Here is a 4,826-nt window from a genome sequence, read left to right as displayed (position 1 = left end):
ATGACTATTTACATTGTAGATTCTCACTGAAGGCATCAAAATTATGAATGAACACGTGGAATTATGTGTTTAACAAAAAAGTGTGAAACAACTGAAAACATGTCTTATATCCTAGTTTCTTCGAAGTATCGCCCTTTGCTTTTTTGATAGTGCTGCAAACCCTTGGTCAAAATTCTAACTGTAACTTTTGCTGCATTGTAATTTACTGCATTGTTAGGTTATTATTATTATTATTATTATTAATTATTATTATTAATTGACATTGACGAACCCTTCCTATATCTTAGCCTAATACAGCAATAACACAATACTAAAACAGCACAAACAGATTTGAGAAAAAGTTCAAGCCAATCCATCACCAGGCACACAAGTGGCAGTCAAGGTGAAGCAGAGAAAGCATAGCTGCAATAAACTTACAACAATGAACCCAAAACGTTAGGTTTTATTCAAGCACTTTTTAGTGTTTCTACTTGGAGCAAACACCATCATTACTGGATGAAATACCTGCCCTCTTTATTGCCCAGACAGACTCAGGATAGCAAAGACACACAACCTTTAAATAAGCTGAGCTGCCACAACAAAACAAACATTAGTTTCATTGTATCCAAAGTTCTCAGGCTCTAGAGTTCAAAACTTGCAGAAAACTAACTTCTAACTATATCTCAACTGTTCCACCATTTCTTGCATAACCATACTTTTGTTTCCCAGTGCTCCAATTGACTGTGTTTTCTTGAGTATAGCTTTTTCAAATCTGTCCCTGTTTCCGAGCATGGAAGAACAACTTGACCAAAAGGTGGTGTTTAAGCACCGGGCAGGTTGATATTTTCTGAGTGAAATGTTCAGCTGATCAAAGATTTTCTTTACCAGCAAACCGATCTTGACTGGCCCTAAACTGTTGCTCTTCCTCCTCAAATAGCCTCCAGCAGTCCTTGTTCTCTTTCAGTGTAGTGAGTCTTTGAACCAGACCTTTCTTCTGGGTTTCATCCTTCACAGCGTTCACCCACTTTGAGCCCAATCCTTTTTGCTTTAGCATTGAATTGACAAAGTACCCAGCGACATCATGCAGACTGCTCTTTTCTACATCTACCAGCCCTGAAGACAATGGTAGGGCCTGGCCTGTATCTCGAGATGGACAGGCAGAGTAATGACAGGGCTTCCTGAGGCTGGTGGCTGATCAAGAAACTCTGCAAGGAAAGCACCGCCATCTTCTTTGTAACTACCACTGGAGGGGCATTTCAAAAACTGCACTGATAGTCAGTGCCTGCTGGAATTCAAGAGCGGTACGGTTTGGATTTTTTAATGCAAATACATCCAAAAAGGTTTTCCTGGCAGTCCTGGGAGAACCAAGATGTTAGGATGAACATCCTTAGAGATCCTTAGAGAAAAGATCAGACTGAACATTAAGAATTGACAATGTTGAAAGGACAACACCTGTCTGGACCAGTTTCCAGGGGACTTATTCCCCATTAGACATGTTTTTCATCACCCATATGGCAGAGTGCAGCTTCATGTGAATCCTGGATGAGTTGATTCAATGCCATCACAGGGTGTCTACTTGACTGGAGATCAAACCATGTTGAAAAAATCAATAAACCAAGCTGTGGTAAGGAGGTCTGGTTCAAATCCTTCAGTATCCACCAAGTAGCGCAATGCAGAACTAACTGAATGGCTGAAGACGTTTAGGGCATGAGAGACTTTCATTTTGCCGAAGTGTAATGGTGTCTGTCTTCTGTTAGTTTGGGTGCAAGCTTCAGGTCTTCATCTTCCTGAAAGTCATGCAACATCTTTACATGCTTGACCGTGACTTTACTTCAACTTAAACTGAATTTCTCAACAACCTCCTTCCCTAATGTGATATCACAAGGGCCGCTTTCATGTTTTTGATGATGTGGGCACATCTGCCCTCTTCGGTGGGATGGGGTCTTCACAGTCCTGCTGAACTTTGAGCAAACAATGCCGACACATTGCCAAAGTGAACGATTGGAAGCACCCATGTCTAATGTAATTGCAGTAACATGCAACCCAATGTCTTTGGCTTTCTGTAAAATGACAAGAAATAGAGGCTTCAGTTTTAAGCCGTCCACACAGTTGCCAGTGAAGTGATGCACCACCGTCTGCTGCCATCTCGTTGTCCCTCCTCCAAGCATGATGACAAGGGCATGTGTAGCTTCACCGCTGTGAACAGGTAAGGGTACATCTCCTTGCATACAGCTTGAACCTGTGTCATACTGGACGCCAGCTTGGATCGACATCTCTTTAAGGGTGAGGCAACACTTCCTTTCTTCTTGTCTCATTGCCTCAGTTTCCAACCGTAGAAAGGCAAAATGCAGGATGCCTGGTTGTGCAGGGACAACTTCCAAACTTCTCTGTAGTGATCTAGGGGACGGCAAGGGTTGATTTTGGTCAAGAAGCAGGACATGCAAACTTTAATTTAAGACCTTTTGTGATTGTGTCAGCTGACCATTTTGTCCCCCGTCTACTTGCTCGGCTAAGGTTGTAAAGCTGATTGTTGTTGAAGACTCCTGAAACATTTGATTTGAGTTGTTTTCTCCGCCTGATGAGTTACTTTTTCAAGGCAATCAGTCTTTTTTTCCCTCTTGCAGTTTCCCCGCTGACATTCTCCCTGCCAGCTGTCTTCCTGCTGACCACGTCCTCGCTGACCATGTCCCTGCTAACCACGTCCTCGCTGATCGTCTCTCTGCTCTCACCAGTGCAGGCGTTGTTTGTCAGATCATACTCTTTCGTCAGTGAGGAGATTTCCAGCACGAAACTCAGTAACACTAACGGAGACACATCATTACGGATGGCCACTGTTCTGACTCGGATGCCTGCCATCTGTTATGGTCTGTTTCCCTATGCTTTATTAAACTGCCTTTAGCGTCGTTAGCACCTGGCGCTGGAGTCAAGTGCTGGCCGGGTTTGGATTGCTGTAATGATAGTGGCTAGCTGGCTAAGGGCCAACGGTAACTGGATCTCCCGGGGCTGTTCTCGACTCTTATTCCAACTGCAGTCTTAGCGCCTGGGGAATGAGGCAGACAGAGCGGGGTGTGCTAGCGAGCTAAATGAGATTAGATAGTCGTCTATCTATACAGCTAACGTTACTAACTTATTCCTGGGTTAGCCCAGTGCCTGTAGTCTGTTTTCTGTCTAGTCTTTGTCACTCACTGATGTGAGTCGAGTGCAGATTTGAGTTGAGCATGCTCAGATTTAAACAGTTTACGACACAATTTGTCATACTGAAATTATTGAAATCCATGAAATAATAAACTTTTCTCATTTCAAACTATAATAGAAGATTGGAATCATTTCAAAAATGTTGTAGCTATCTCTGTTTGTTTGATTGCTAACGTTAGCTCTAAATACCATTCAACTGACAGCCTTTGTTGTGTTTAGTGCTAACTTGTAGCTAAGCTAGCAGTGAACCGACTTGGTTAAGTAGGTCCATTTCTACTGGGTTGACATGACAGAAGTCTCTTGTTAACATCTTGGAGGCTACTTGTCGCAGTGACACAGAGACAACATTGTCTGGTTTTACTCCCTGTCTCCTGTTCGATTGTTCTGCCCCCTCCATGATGTGTTTCACCTGCTGTATCACCTGCCCTCTGTTTGCTCGTTGCCTCTTGTATTGTAGTCTTGGTGCTTTCCTTGTCTCGTGTCGGATCATTGTGCTTCATGACGGTTGAGGTATTTCCCTGCGTCAGCGTGCTGTGTATTTGTCTGTCTGCGTTGGTTTTGCTCATTCCCTCAGTTCCTGCTTGTCTTCCTTACTTGGTTTTGTTTTAGTATATCCTTGCCAAGCGTTTTCCGGACACCTTCTGTTATTTTTTTCGTCAATAAAGATTCAAGCTCACTACTTTGCTTGCCGTAACAAATGTCATCCATCATGGTTATGATGCTCTATTATGCAAAGAACACACTACTCGTAAAAAACTTGAAAACAAACGAATATCAAAGGCGAGTCTTGACAGTTGATTCAATTCAATAAATATCCAGTTGACCCCACCCACTCCACTTTCCCAGCATTCCCCTGAGGTTGGAGTGCAGAATGGGTCCCAGCTGCATGGAAGCAAGCCTGAGTGCATCTCATCGTTGCCATCGCGACCTAATAAGCCACTGGCTGCTCTGAGTGCCGAGCATAAGATATATGTTGTGTTTACATAGAGAAAGTGGGTGAACGTGGTGATTAAAAAAGAAGCCACAAACACACTTTCATATCCAGACGGACAGACAGCACAGAAAATGACAACGCTTCATTTGGAAAATTCAAAAGCTGCATTCAGAGCGGGGACGTGTCGAGTTTGTGTGTCATTTTGTATGAATAATTCCTTTTATTTATTCCTGCTCTTTCAAAAGATCGCTCTTTTGATCAAATCAGTGTCAAGCTGTTCACAGGTGTGTCTGTGTCCTTGTAGCACTGTATTTCATGGGATGCTGTGTTTGAAGAGTTCTGTTCCAAAATGCTTTAAATTCCCCCTGGGGAAACATACAAAAGTTTTCATTCAGTATTTCCAAGAACACAAAGAATAGGGTTCGTAAAAGTAGAAAACTGTCAGGGTCAGGCATATGGTTAGTTTTAATGTTGGCCTGCATGTGCCTCTGTTACGTCTCAAAGAGAAGCAGGCTTCACTAGGCGTTTGCTGGTTAGGGGTATTTGTCTTACAACAAATTAGTGCAGGTGAAAACCTCAAAGTGCCTTTGAGCAAGACATGAGAGGAGCTGCTTATTGTCCAACAGCAGAATACACCAGGTGTCTGTCCAGGTGTATATTCTCCTTCCTTATACTTAGTTAGGATTTGTTTATCTGTTTGTTGTAGCCTACTCCCCCC

This window comes from Etheostoma spectabile, chromosome 12, assembly GCF_008692095.1.
Source record: "Etheostoma spectabile isolate EspeVRDwgs_2016 chromosome 12, UIUC_Espe_1.0, whole genome shotgun sequence".
In the NCBI taxonomy this organism is placed as follows: Eukaryota; Metazoa; Chordata; class Actinopteri; order Perciformes; family Percidae; genus Etheostoma; species Etheostoma spectabile.
This window is presented reverse-complemented; position numbering follows the sequence as displayed.